This window comes from Hydra vulgaris, chromosome 12 (assembly GCF_038396675.1).
Source record: "Hydra vulgaris chromosome 12, alternate assembly HydraT2T_AEP".
Classification (NCBI taxonomy): domain Eukaryota; kingdom Metazoa; phylum Cnidaria; class Hydrozoa; order Anthoathecata; family Hydridae; genus Hydra; species Hydra vulgaris.
Window position 1 is genome coordinate 86,351,542 of NC_088931.1, and position 15,705 is coordinate 86,367,246.

The following is a 15,705-nucleotide window of genomic DNA, read 5'->3' on the forward strand; positions in this document are numbered from 1 at the left end:
AAAATTAACAATGCACACTTGGAATTTTTATTGACTTATCAAAAGCTTTTGATACGGTATATCCCCATATTTTAATTTATAAACTCAAATACTGCGAAATGAAAATAATAAAATTTTACAATGGTTTAAAATTTATCTATCTAACCGAAAACAATTTGTACCATTTAACAATGATTATCAAACCACTTTTCTTAATATAACCCGTGGAGTCCCACAAGGTTTAATTCTTGGACCTCTCAATTTTTTAACCTATATAAATGACTTGAATAAAGCCTCAAAACTAACTAGCATTATGTATGCAGATGATACAAACTTATTCATTTCTAACTATGATACTGCTGAACTTTTTAAAACAGTAAACGAAGAACTCAGACATGTATCTAATTGATTTAAGTGTTAACCTTAAATACTAATAAAACAATGTGGGTTTTAGGGGTCATCCATAAAGGACGTCACGCTAAGTTTAACTAATGGCACAAAGTAGGAGAGTTTTGGCTCTCGTGCACAGAGATTTTTGAAGCATTACAGCGCCTTACGTTAAAAGAAAATCTCCGCGAAAGGAGCCAATAAACTTTTACTCCTCGTTAGTATTTAAATTCTGAATGAAATTCCTTTATGGACGATTCCTTATTCCATTCGATTACAAAAAAGCGTTTTCTGCCATTAAAAATACCTCAAATCTTTATCGATCAAAAGGAAATAAAAAGAGATTTTGTTAAAAATAGAAAGAAAAAAGAAAGTCTTAATCTAACTTTATTACTCATTTATACATAGTTAATTAAATTATGCCAATATTGCTTGGAGAAGTACGGGAAAAAGTAAGTTGCAACGTCTTTATCTCCGTTAGAAACGCACGATCCGTATCACCAATTTTGCAAATCGCGTCTCTAATTCGAAGCATTATTTTATTGAAATAAGGATTCTAAATATATACGAGTTAAATGTATTTAATATTCTATATTTTGTATTGAAAGAATAAATAACATATCCCTAGCCGATTTTAAAGATCTTTTACTTTTAAACCAATGAGTAAATATATTTGAGAAATGATAACTTTTTTAATAAATCCTTTTGTCAAACAAACTTTAATCAATTTGTATTTCCAACCTTTGCACAGTGGTTTCAAATAATCAAAAAGACTGCTGCAAATTGATCATACTATCATATTTTGAAAGGCATTTTTTTTTAGACCAGTTTTTTTTTTTTTTTTTTTTAATATTTTCGCTTCCAACAAGGCTACAAGCAACAACTTATTTAAGTTGGAGTTTACTGGAAGAGAAAAGATAAAGATTATAGAGCAAGATAACGATTGACAGACGACTTAAAGGATTGCAAATTATATAAATAAGGAAAGCAAGATAAAAGAAACGAATTCCTAAGGACTGATAAAAGAAACTAATTCCAAAGTAAATGATGAGTAACACGAGAATGAATTTTAGAAGATGGCACAAGAGACGCTAGCTCTTTAAAACAATGCTTATTATAGTGTTTGTAGAAAAGAGAAAGAGAAGCAACATTACGACGATGTGATAATAGTTGGAGGTTGGCTGCTAGAGCAGGTCCAACTATGTTTACAATGCGTTTTTGCACCTTGTCTAAAAGAGAAAGGGCATCATTAGAAAATCCGCCCCAGATATGACAACAGTATTCCATACAATGGTGGATTTGAGATTTATAGTGATAGAGAATGCAATCCAAAGTAAAAAAGTGTCGAGCTCGAAAAAAAGATGCAACCTTAGCAGATGCTAATTTGGTAACGGATTTGATACATGATTTCCATGAAAGATTGGAAGTAAGAGTTGATCCTAGGAGATGACGAGTGGATGACTCATCGAGTACATTACCGTTCATAAATATAGGAAGATCTAAATTATTGCGATAACGATTGGCTGAAAAAAAGATTGGTTTTATCTAAATTAAGGTTTACCAGCCACTGTGAGCCCCATGCTGTATCAGAAGTGAGATCATTTTCATGCTCAAATGCCCCCTCCAAGCAATCAGAGAGTGTTGGCTTCTTATCATGACAAAAATAAATGGTGGTATCATTAGCGAACAATGCCACCTTAGATGTGAGAATATCTGGAAGATCGTTAGTGTAAATTAAAGAGTATAGGGTCAAGAATAGAACCTTAAAAAACCCCTGAAGTTACAGAATATGAAAAAAAGTGCTGTCCATCGAGGACAACTTTTATACTACAATTAGAAAGGAAGGATTCAATAATCTTAAAGTTGTTACCAGATACAGTGTAAGAAGAAAGCTTATGGAGAAGACTAGCATGCCAAACTTTATCAAATGCTTTTGAAATGTCAAGAGCAATTGCCTTAATCTCTCCACCTCTATCTAATGCACGATAAAATCTATCGGTTATTACTGTGAGCAAATCAGCTGTAGAATAAGAAGATCGAAATCCATATTGACGGTCGGAAAGTAAGTTATTAGATTCAAGATGAGAAATTAAGTGTTAGTTATTTAAAGATTCAAAAACCTTGCTTATGATAGGAAGAAGACTAATGGGACGGTAGTTAGACAAATCAGATCGCTCTCCAGAATTTTTGAAAATAGGGATGACAGATGCCGTTTTCAAGCAGGCTGGAAAACAAGACTCTGATAAGCACTTGTTGATTAGTTTTGAAAGTATAGACAATAGCTCCGGAGAACTATAACAGGTATGTTGTCCGGGCCACAAGCTGTAAAAGAATATAGGCAGGAAATCACTTTAGATACAGAAGCTGGAGTGATACGAATGTTAAGCAATGGATCAACATGTTTGACGGCTATATAAGGTAGAACGGAACTAGTGGAATCAAGAGATGATATTTATGAAAAATTCTTAACAAACAATTCAGCTTTATCTTTAGGTGAGATGACAAAGTCTGAACCATACAAGAGTGATGAAATTACAGAATTTCCCTTATTATTGATACTATTAAAGATTCTCCAGAAGTCACGAAAGCCTAATTTTTGTAATGAAATACGAGATTTCATAACCTGAGAATAGCGGGCTTTGGCGTTAGACAAAACCTTTTTACAATGGTTTCTAGCAGTAATAAACAGACGTCAGTTTTCTAGAGAATTGTTTTGCTGACAGATATGAAAGTAATAAAACGGTTTCAATTGGAAATTTCAGCAGCACAATATGAGGAAAACTATGGAGAAGAGCGAGGCTTGACCTGGAATTATCGAGATAGAATAAAAATGTTAGAAGCGCATTTGTCAACTGGAAGCTGAAAAATTTCTACCCAAGGACCATCACGAAAAAAATTACGTAAAGAGTCCCAGTCAGCTTTAAGGTAGTTGTAAGAGGTACGATGATAGGGGGATTCATATGATGAAGAAGAATGAGATAATAGTTTAAGAGAGATTAAACAGTGATCAGGAGCACTTAAAGGTGAATGTGGAGAAACTGAGCACTGACTAGGATCAAAAACAAGATATTGGTTGAGTAGAGAAGGTAAGCAATTTGGGTTGTTTGGAAAGCGAGTTGGAAAGTTGACTACTTGAGTAAGGGATTGAGAAAGGCAAAAGTTGTGAGCTTCAATGCCTTCAGAGTCACTGACACTAGAGCCAAGTCATTCAGTGTGATGAGCATTAAAGTCACCGACAACAAGAATATTAGCTGATGGATAAAGAGAGAGGGCTTGGTCAATTTAATCAGAAATAACATCAAAATGAGTGCAGTCTTGAGATGAAGGAGAGCAATATAGAACTAAGAAAAAGGAAATAGAGTGAAGTGATGCTAAACAAAAGCACATAAAAGAATAGTCTGTGGATTCAAACCTAGTTTCCCGACAAATAGGTGAGTTGTTACGAATGTAAATGCCAAGACCAAGCATGTGGCTATTGGAGTCTTTGCGAATTAAAGGAAGATAACTATCAACACTAAGATCACAAGATGAGACAGCTGAACTCAAATTAGTCTCACAAAAAGCAAGTAGGTCTGGTGAACTTTGCAAGAGATAAGTCTCAACAGAAGAAAAGTTACTTCGAAGACCACGAATATTAGTGAATGATAGATTTAGAGAACTTGGTGATGATGATAGTTTTTTGTATTTTATAGTTTTTGGTACTTTATTCATTTTTAAATTTGTTGAAGAACTTGACTCAAAGCATGGATAAACCCTAAGCTGTAACAAAGGGCTTCAAATGTGGCCTCGGCAATGCACACCAAAAGTACAAACAGGGACACCATCCATGGGCAATATAGTACTGTTAATACTTTGATATTTTTCAGCTGTTGATGGATTCAGCCTCTTTGAGAGTTACCACAGAATTCGGAAACCTGACTACCAGCCGGCCTCAGAACCATAAAACTGAGTTTTAGAGCTGTACCCTCATTAGGAAATAATAGAATAAGTTGCCTAGTCATAAAAACAGAGACACAAGCAAAACCCATGCATTGAGTCAAGAAGATCCATCATTCAACGTCCTAAACTGAAAACAATGTATTAAAAATACATATGTGCCAGCCTAATAGATGAAGAAGGAATGCGAGGCTGGTCAACAGATAGAATCTGTTTACCCCTTAAGTCTTTGCCTAGGAGGTCTTCTATAAGACAGTAGCCGGATGCATTTAACATTTGCCCAAGATGAGTATTTTTATCAAGACACCATCTCTAGCCTTTACTCAACCAAGAGCCCTAAGGCTGGAGTTGTTTTAAGTCGGAGTTATCCCTTAAAAGGGATATCCTACAAGGCAGCAGGACATGAAGCAGATTTTACTGGGTTACATGTTACCAGTAGCAGGATAACTTGACCTGACAATAAATTTGGCGCTTCCCTGCAGATGCTCAAATTTGTCAAGTTTATTGGATTTTATACATATAAAAAATGAACGTTAAAAAACTTGCTTGCACGATTCAAAAGTACAACCATGCAGCAAATATGTTTAACTTTTTTTTTATTCATTTAACCATTGCTATATTAACTAGGCAAAAAATACTTAGGTTGTGTTAAAAAAAACGAGTTAGATTTCTTTATCGTACCGAGAGCATTTAGATGGCTAATTTTAAAGTTTATTATGCTCACGAAAGTTTTTTCTTAATCTAAACGAATGTTTAAAATATAAATCAATTAAATGTTTTTAATTTTTTTTGTTTTTGTGAAGTTGACCAGCTGCAACACAGCAATTATTTAAAAAAATAAATTTGCATTGCATAATATAAACAAACAAATATAGATTTAAATAAGTTCTTAACAATGAATACAATTATATAAAGTTTATAATAAAACTAAAGTTAATATGTGTTTAGGTATCAATTTTTTAGATGCTGGCTAAAAGACCCATTTCTAGCCATTTGAACTTACTTCTGATTGTAAATAAAAATTCACTATTTAAAAGAATTATTGATATTATAAAGTTTCAATAATACTATTTTCCAATATTATTTGCAACTCGAGCGATTAACAAATGTTTAAGAATTTGAATGTAATGATAAAAACTTTAAAAATACCAAACATTGAGTTGACGGAGACAAAAAATTTGTCAAATATTTTAAGTATGTTTTCGAAGCATTGGGAAGTCTTCGTATATGATTACCTGAATATTTTTAAAAATTGCTCAGATGAAAAATTGCTTTTTTATTTCATAACAGAACAATCCTATTCTTGATTAAAGATTTTAGTGCTTTTGAAAATCGGTCAGAATTGGGACTTTGCCAGAAATAGGTCAGTTTACCCTTTTACTCAGTTTACATAAATTAACTCTTTCGGTCTGCTGACACAACTCAGAAAAAAGTTACGCATGTTTTCTGTTGCGTGTTTAATTCCCTCTTAAACGAAAAAGAATAACACACGTCGAGAATATTACTCAAATTAATTATTACTATTTACTGAAATACCAGTTATAGTGCTGTCAATCAGTACAAACTTTGTGCTATTTAGGGTAAAAGCATGAAACTTGATGGATATGTTGATAGGGTTGAAGCATTCATTTTAAGACTCAGACCCACTTTTAAAATGACCACAAATGGTCATGGAAACTAGCACCTGTCCATAGCAACAAAGCTTTATTTTTCAAAATTTAATAATTTTTATACCAATCGAAAGCTCAATAAAAATAAAGCAAATAATACAAATACACTATATGGTAAAAATTAACTGATTGCAAGGGACGGGGCTTTATAACATAATTTAATCCAGCGGGTAAAAGAGTACGTATTCGTGTAAAAATAAGTTAGAAATATTTTTTAAGAAAAATTGTAATGTAAAAAACGTTGTAAATTTTATATTTATTTAAAACACAAGAATTAATTTTTTTTTTTTTTCTTAATAAAAAAAATTTTCATATGACAATCAAGTTCAAAGAACTTACCGCCTGAAAATCATGCAAAATTAAATAATCTATTAATTTGAAAAATTTGAAAGCGTGGGCGAGTCACCAATTACAATATTATTTGGTAAAGTAGATGGAAGTATTCTAATAGGTATTTTATCAGCATGAAAGGCTGAAAAACAAGTACTAGGGGAGAGTGGGATAATGGTGAAGGCGGGGTAAATCCAAACATGGTCAAAACAGTATAATAGAAAAACATATATTTGAAATTTTTTTTTTACCTACTGAGAGATTAACGTCTGGAATTGAGCATGGATTCCTATGCTCAGTTCCAGACGCTAAGTAGTGTAATGAAGCTGCGGTTTTTGTTCACAATAATTTGATCCTAACATTTTCTGATAGTTTCATGCAACTTTTTTCTTGAGCAACATTTATGTTGTACCTACTACAGATATAAAACCACGTCTTTTGTTATTGTTGCATAGTATAGCTTTTAAATTTAATTATTACAATTAGCATTTTATTTGTTATTACACAACAGTGTTAGTGATTACGCTCAATTTTTTTGGAATTACACTACCACACGTAGGGTAATACCGAACACCAATGATTTTATTTTTACCCTAAATTTTTATTTCAGAAATATATTTTTAAAAATTGCTTTTGAGAGTTTGTGATTAAATGGTTAGACTAATTGATAAGAGACAAAAATAATCAATTTCTTACAGCTGGTGTCTTTAATTTGAATTCCCGCTTAGCTGTTTGCCAACACGCCACTCTCCTCTACTAAACCAACGAGAGTACAAGAAGAAAGATGATAGTGTATAATTTTTGTTCAATGAATAATTTTTGTTCAATGAATCAGCTACCAATTAATAAGGCTTCTCTTAGAACAGCTTGTGAAACCATTTTGAAATATATTTACTGTAAAAGCTCTAACGGTGCACTTCATCGGGTTTCAACATTTTAGTGGGAAAAATGTGTAAGAAAGTGCGCCATCATCCTTGAAGATAGCAATTTGTTAAGTAAGCTTAGTACTGGTGAACTGATAGCTCCAGATGCTATATATCACTTTATATGTCTTCTAAGTTTCTATAGTAGATAAAAATAGAAAAACCCAGATAAAATGTCATTTCTGAAAGGATACATACAACAAAACTAAAGCCGAGATTGTTGGCACATGTAGAAAATTTCTGAAAGGATACATACAACAAAACTAAAGCCGAGATTGTTGGCACATGTTTGCATGACACATGTAGAAAATCTAAGGGAGTATAGTTACAAGAAGTTTTTCTACTTTACATTGGACGAAAATATTGAAATTGTTTGAAGAATTATTACGAAAAGAATTATAAAGACAATAATTTTATATTGTCTGAAGCAGCTAAATTCTTGTGGAAAGAAATTCTCAATAATCAAAGTTATGACTTCAATTATAACTTTTTACAAGATTGCCGAAGAGAATTTTTTCTTGCTTTTTTCATTTGTTGACACCGTTTTACAAGGGAATACAAGTAATGAATGTCGAAGTTTAGAAAAAGCAAATTTTAACAATTAGTCAATTAAATAATTTACAACAGTGAAACGTTTTTAAAACCAACAAATAAACCAAGATTCACAATAAATAAAGAAAAAAAGTCCAATAGCAATCAATGCAGGCATAATGATTCATACAAAAACTTGCAAAAAGACACTTGTTGATAAACTTTATAAACTTAAGATCAATGTCTAATAACAGAGTTATAGAATTATCAACACACATGGGTAATAGAGTATTAAACTATTTCGCAGAAAAAAAATGGTTTGTCCACTACGCTTGAATCGTAACGTTTTTAAAACTGCTGCTTTGGATAATATAGACCACAATCCAAGTTCCACAACAGTTGAAGAAACTTTTCACAAAGCATGAATATCTTTATTCCATTATCAAATATTAGAGAAAGTTGGATCAGATCTTGAAATTTCTACTTTATAGATTTCTAAAAAAAACAATTATCTTCCTGATTCATACACTGAGATTTGTCTAGTTTTAAATTATAATGAGGAACCAGAAATAGAAAATTATTCCTACGCCTGTTTAAACAACTACTTTTGGCAACTTACACCCAAAATAAACTTAGAAAAAAGTAATACTAACTTCCACACCATTTTATTCAAACTATATTCTTATATAGTTAATCAAAGTTATCTATAAAAATTTTTTACATTTTATATGGTTGTACCACATTAAAAATGGAAAATACTATTAAGGAAAAATAGAAAGCAGCTCCAACATAGCTTGGTAAGCATTCAATACATTTTTATTATTTTAAGCATTCAATACATTTTTATTATTTGTGCGGCCGTGGCGCACTGGTTAGAGCGCTTCCTTTATAAGCAGGAGATCCAGGTTCGAAACGAGCTCTGGACAAATTTTCGCGTCACGGTAAGGAAGGAGGCGTGAACTTCCTGGTTAAATGCACTTCCGCGGTGTTCTGTGACAAGACCGTTAGGACTTCTTGGGGCACCAAAAAAAAAAAAAAAAAAAAAAAAAAAAAAAAGCATTTTTATTATTTCATCTCAAGATAAAGTTAAAATAAAAATGTGTTTTGTTTCTCGCATAAACTTGTATATTTTTTCTCCTGGGAATTATTATTTTGTATGGATATTTTGGCCATTTTTGCTATGTTTTTTTTATATTTCCGTTATATTTTTATTTTAAATGGAAACCTTTAAAACTTTTATCACCTTTGGGGATAATGATGTCGAAACTTTAATGTTATATTTTTATGTTGTAAAAACATTGTAAAAGCTTATTTCTTTTTAATGACGAAATATATAAATAAATAAATAAATAAAAATGATCTACAAGGTTTTCATTTGCATTACAAATCGATTTTCGGCACAAAGAACACCTATAATAATAATTTTATTGCCAAAATCGGTATCAAAAATAGCTTAATTGAAAGATTTTGTTAATAGGTCTTTACAGAAGACCTATAACTTCTTTTGCTTTTTAAATAAGTTTTAATGATAGGGTTAAAAAAATCAATTTATAAAAAATTTAATTATAACCTTAAGTTTCCAAAAACACCGCAATAAAAGTTTCATCAGGAAATAAGAATCAATCTTTAATATTATCTATAACAAGGGCAAATCTGTTATTCCACCTCTCTTGTATGGTTCAGATTTTTTCACCTCGCCTAAAGACAAAGCTGAACTGTTCGCTAAGAAATTCTCAAGTTCCTAGAATCAGGAAATGAATTCCAAAAACGCATTGTACACATAGTTTGACCTGCTTTTGCAGCCAACCTCCAACCATTATAACATTGTCGTAATGTTGCATTCTTTGCTCTTTTCTATAAATACTAAGATGTGCACTGCTTTAAAGAACTAGCATTACTAGTGCCATCTTTTTATTCTCGTGTCACTCGTAATTCAATTAAGTCTTATCCTTTTACTGTGTCTGTTCCTAAATGCTTCAAAAGTTCTTATTCGTCTAGTTTTTTTCCTCGATCATCAGACCTTTGGAACTTGTTTCCTGATTCATACATAGTAAAACTGGATGAAAATTTACTTTGGTATTCACATATAAAGAGTATTGAAATAAATATTGCAATGAAGTGTTAGGCTTCATCTAAATTTAACATCCTTGAAAAAGCTATGTTTCGCCTTTATTCACAGTTAGTAGTGTTAATGTAATATTGTGTAAGCTAGTACTACCCATACTAAACAAAAGATAACTTTAAAGATAACTTTTAAAAAGCCTGGTTTCCATTGGAACTTTGATGCAAAACTGATTGAAAATGAAAAACGCACCAATTTCTGATTGACCTCTGACCCTAACATTAACCCCGACCCATACCATGTACATTTAATTGCGCCAATTCCTAATTTTCATTCGATACATGTATATTTAGTTGTCCCAGTCCCTATTTGTCAGTGGATGTAAGTATAATTATAAATGTGCATTAAACGGCTTTAAAAAAATGTGCAGCAGATTTTTTTGAATGGGGTTAAATTGAGCTAGGGGCGCCGTAGAAATCTCGCCCAGGGCGCTGATAGTGCTAAAACCGGCATTGTATATAAATATATATATATATATATATATATATATATATATATATATATATATATATATATATATATATATATAAATATGTTTGTATATATATAAATATGTTTATATATATCTATATATATTTATATATATATATATATATATATATATATATATATATATATATATATATATATATATACATAAATATATGTATATAAATGTATATATATAAATATCTATATATATAAATATGTTTATATATATATGTATATGTATATATATATATATATATATATATATATATATATATATATATTATATATATATATATATATATATATATTATATATATATATATAAATATATACATATATATATATAAAAATGTATATATATATATATATATAAATATATACATATATATAAATATATATATATATAAATATATATATATAAATATATGTATATATATATATAAATATATATATATATATATATATATATATATATATATATATATATATATATATATATATATATATATATATATATATATATGTTATATATAGAGATATATGTATATATAGCAAAATAATGCCATTTTGGTAAATTTAATTTGGTGCCAGTATGCTTAGTATGTAATGAATCTGTTTTAGTGTGCAAAGAATATAATTTAAAGAGGCACCATGATTCAAAAAATCTAACAAACTTAACCAGGTTCTTAACGAATTAGGGTAAAAAACAAAAAACAAATTTATAATTAGTTCGTTGAACAACAAGATTTGTTAAAAAGAGGCACTATCTTAACAGTAAATGCTACTGTTACAAGCTATGAAATTAGTCTCTTTAGTTACAAATTCTAAACCATTCAGTGACGGGGAAAGATTACTTAAATTTAAAATTATTCACACCCCTTCCCTCCTCAATGCATTTTTTGTGCATTTAGTCGGAAAATTTTACCCTTTTAAATAAGCCGGCAAATGTAGACCTTTTAGACCAGTCAGTCGTCGAATTTCAAAAAACAAGAATTTTTTTTTACTTAGCAAAAATTTTAATTGCACCCCACCACGTGACACCTACTAGCACCTGCCCTGGTGGCAGCTCAATGATTGATTACTGATGTTTTTTCCAGGCAGGAAAAGAAAATAAAGACTGGAAAGAAATCAACTTGTCATTAATTAAGCTGTTTGTAAAAAAGCTCATCAGATAAACGAAAAAGAATACAAGTGTTTTAAGTTACTAAGAATTATAAGTGAAAACAAATTTCAGTTCAATTCGAACTCTTTCAACATTATTTGATAAAGAAATGTTTTTCATTATTTATTTTCTTTAATAAAAACTAACTGCTTCAATAAGCTCGGCGCCAGCCGGTTCCGTAGCTACGTATCTATTAAACCGGTTGAACTAAATAAACATTCTGATGGTACCGATGCCGCTGGAACTGAAAATATTACCCGTGCAATTTGTGTTAAAACCGGGAACAATTTTTGATTAGCTTGGAAAAATTCGATGGCACTATTTTCGTAGCTCTGAAATTATTGCAAACTGTAATCGTTTATTTCTTTTTCCAGTTTATCATTGTTTTCAATTAAATGACAATATGATTTATCTGTTACAATTTCAATTAAGTTGATTGGCTTTCGTCTTTTGTTGTTAACGAAAGTAGTAGTATTTGCAAACGGTGGCGTTGACGATTGCTGAAATAATTTTATGGTATTGTCAGTTGAGCTGCTTGATGAGTTTAAAGTGTTATTTAAACAATTTGTTTCAATTGTTATATCGATTTCTTCGGATTCTTTTAGATACATTTCATAAATGTTTTTCTAAACATTTTTGCCTTTGTAATGCATTTATACCTATCGATATCATTACATTTTGAAGTTGTGTAACAAAAAGACTGCTAAAGTATAAATATAATTGTTTGAAATTGTTGTAAATCTCATCTAAATAACCACTAGAGAGTAATTAGCCGTTTACGTTGCTACAATAATTTCATAACTTGCGTTAGAGGCCCTTAGGGAATTGCATATTATAACTTTTAAACATCATAATTATATCATTTAGGAAAAGCGCACGAGCTTTTATGTAAATTCTAAATCTAAGGTTTAAACTTACGTTATGCAAATTTAAAATTAAAAAGTATTTAAACTAGTGTTGCTATCGACTTTGACTAAATCGACTAAAAGTCTACTAGTCGAAATTAGTCGACTTTGAAAAATCTAATTGCGGATCTAATCGACTTTGGATAATCTTAGTATAATAGTATTTATACATGCATTTCTTATATCTTTTTATTTGATTGAACATTATAAATCTTTTTAATTTTATTTTGTTTATCAAAAGCAAATATGACCCAGTGGGCACAACGACGTAGAAATAACGTTGAAACAACGTCGCAAACCAACGAAATGCAATGTTGAAACAACGTTGAAATTTGGTGGAATTGGAAACAAATTCCGACGTTGAAAACCACGATGTTGAAACAACGTCGATGAAAACGTTGTTTCAACGTTGCTATAACGTCTTATCGACTACATATCATCCATATTTCAACTTCAATAAAGTGAAAATTAAAAGTTCAACGTTGAAATTACGTTGTTTTAACGTCTTATCGACAATATATCAACCATATATGATTGATATATTGTCGATAAGACGTTAAAAAAACGTTCAAACAACCTAATTTCAACGTTAAATTTTGGTCATTTGATAAAAATTATACAGCCTATTGGATATAACTTATATCCAATAGGCTGCAGCCATGTTAAATTGTCATCGTTAACATGTTAAATTGTCTCGACTTGGATTGCGATAAAATAAGACAATAAAAAAGTAATATTTTGCGCTAAAAGTAGTGTATTTTATGTTCAAAAAATTATTTTAAGGGAGTTTATATCAGAAATAGATAGAATGTTAACATTTTATATATACATTTTATATTAACATATTCGAATCGTCATTTACGCACCGACAGCCACCATTAGATCTGTCGGGTGCATATTTCAACAAACTCATGATATCTGTTCTGACTTCAGCAACCGTAGCAGTCGCTTTACTAAGCATGACGCTCTCTATAAAAAAAGGTATTGCCTGAGTATTTTGCAACAAGTACAGCAAGAACTTGAAATTAAAATAGCACCAAATCATCAAATTGTGTTTTTCAATAACAGATATCATTACTCATGACTTACCAACAACAACCTTACAAATGTTTGTGCCTTCAAATTTCTCTTTACCCTTGCCGCCAGCCATGTTGAACTTTGATTGTAAACCATTGTTCATCAACCTACAACAAAAATTTATTACTTTTATAAATACATTAAACTTTGATACAATATCAGGTTAGGTAGCCCAATGGCACCGCGTATACCGCGGAATTCCGAATGGTTTTAAAATTTCAAAAATTCAATGACTTTTTTTTTTGTAGAAATAGGTCAATTTCAATAAAAATTATACATATATATAATGGATCATCCAGGTCAAATTTGAAAAATCCGAAAAAATGTTTGCGGAAAAAGTCTGGAATTTCACCCCCCCCTCCCCCTTATTTTCCCTCTTAATTTGATTTCATCTGAGTTGCTTTTATTTTTAGTTTTAAATTCCATCCTGTAAGATAGAGTCTGAATTATATTCAGAATCTACTATTGCAGTAGCCTTACAATTGCTGCTGCTACAGATATCTTCATTTAATGAAGCTGAGCAATCAATACCAATGTCACTACTAAGAAGCTCATTAACCAAAACATTATTCCGTCTCCATCGCTTTAACCGGGTAGCCATTTCCCTAAACAACAGAAGGCACTCTTATAGTATATATATATATATATATATATATATATATATATATATATATATATATATATATATATATATATATATATATATATATATACATATATATATATATATGTATATATATATATATATATATATATATATATATACAAGTGGAAGTTTTTAGAATAAAATAGCTAAATTAAAATAACATAAAACACACTATTTAGTTATATAGTGCGTGATTCTTTGCCATTTAGTAAACTTGGCATCGATGTTCATTTTCACGGTATATATTATATATGAATATTTATTTATATATTTATATATACATATAATATATGATATATTTATATAATATACATATAATATAATATATATATATATATATATATATATATATATATATATATATATATATGTATATATGTACATATATATATATATACATATATATATATATATATATATATATATATATATATATATATATATATATATATATATATATATATATATATATATGATATTATTATATATAACATATGATATATACATAAAATATATGATATGTTAATAAAATATCATATAGACTATAATAATCATAATACTATATTATAGTATTCTTATTATTGTTATTATTATTTTTATATTTTTTTATATTTGGGAAGAGCGGAAGGAAAAAAGTGATTCTTACGCCAACACATACGTCACTTTTAATTTCTTTTGACTTTCGTCCAGCATTTGCGAGTTGTCAGAAAGTTAAAACCATTAATTTAATAACAAACTGATCGTTTTATAAAAAAACCACAAAAACGCAAATTTAATTGACCAGAATGTTTTTAGAAACATTCTGAATGTTTTTAACAATATAAACAATGTTTTTATTTTAATTTTTTTTAATAAAATGTTTTTATTTTTAATTTTTTTAATAAAATGTTTTTATTTTTATATTTTTTACTGTAGATCATGGGAGTGCTGCTATAATAATCATAATAATATATTATAGTATTTTTATTATTGTTATTATTATTATTATTATTTCTATATTTACAAATATATATATATATATATATATATATATATATATATATATATATATATATATATACATATATATATATATATATATATATATATATATATATATATATATATATATATATATATATATATATATATATATATATATATATATATATTTATATATATACATATAACTTTGATAATATATATTTTATATTTATATAATATAAAATTAGTATAGTCAAATATACTAACATACGTAGTAAAACAATTTAATCAAACTTTAAAAAAGTACTTAAACAAACTCTAAAACAAATTCAAGTAAATTCTTTATGCAATACACACTGATGAAATAAAAAAAAAGATCTATTTAATATTTATCACTAATACATCGCAAATTAAGCAACGTGGTATCGTTAAATTGACAAACTCAAAACCTTTTGAAATGGCAATAGATGGCCTAATCGATGACTCGTAAAGTCACGCATGCGTATTTGAGTTCTCAAAATGCAAAACGAACGGTGAAACTCATAATATAGACGTTGATTCAACGTCGTGTTAAGTTGATCGTTTTCAACGAATTTTCAACGT